Raw genomic sequence first — 531 nt, 5'->3', positions numbered from 1 at the left:
GCGCCCAAACAAATGCGAGAATGTACACAGAACAAAGAGTCAAGACACAGAAGTACAAAAATATATCCTATGTTCTTACAAGGCAAAAATGGTACATGAATTGCGAGTACATTCATGCAAGTTGTTTTTATGACCAATTACAGAAAAGTGGATACTCAAGTAGTAAGGACCACTACTTTGCTCAAGAATAGTTGCAATACACATTTAACCAACCATGCACTGTCTTTCTGTCAACTACTGCCGCTATGTTTATTATAGTTCATACTAAAGTTATTTTATAATCATTAATCATCTCCACAGCGAACATTATCATCACCAAATTATCATATTATTATACCTACTTAATGCCGTACATTTAGCGCTATTCAAGACAATGAGGGTTATAGTCAGTAGCATTGTGCGCTGTTTCAATTTCGGAAGTTGCAGACGATACGAGATAGAGCAATGGATGCATGTTTGCAACTGATGAGCAAAACAACCAGAGACTTTACTAAGCAATCTAAACACACAAGCATTATGATAAAATTCGCG

Source organism: Penaeus monodon, chromosome 15 (genome assembly GCF_015228065.2).
Source record: "Penaeus monodon isolate SGIC_2016 chromosome 15, NSTDA_Pmon_1, whole genome shotgun sequence".
Classification (NCBI taxonomy): domain Eukaryota; kingdom Metazoa; phylum Arthropoda; class Malacostraca; order Decapoda; family Penaeidae; genus Penaeus; species Penaeus monodon.
This window is presented reverse-complemented; position numbering follows the sequence as displayed.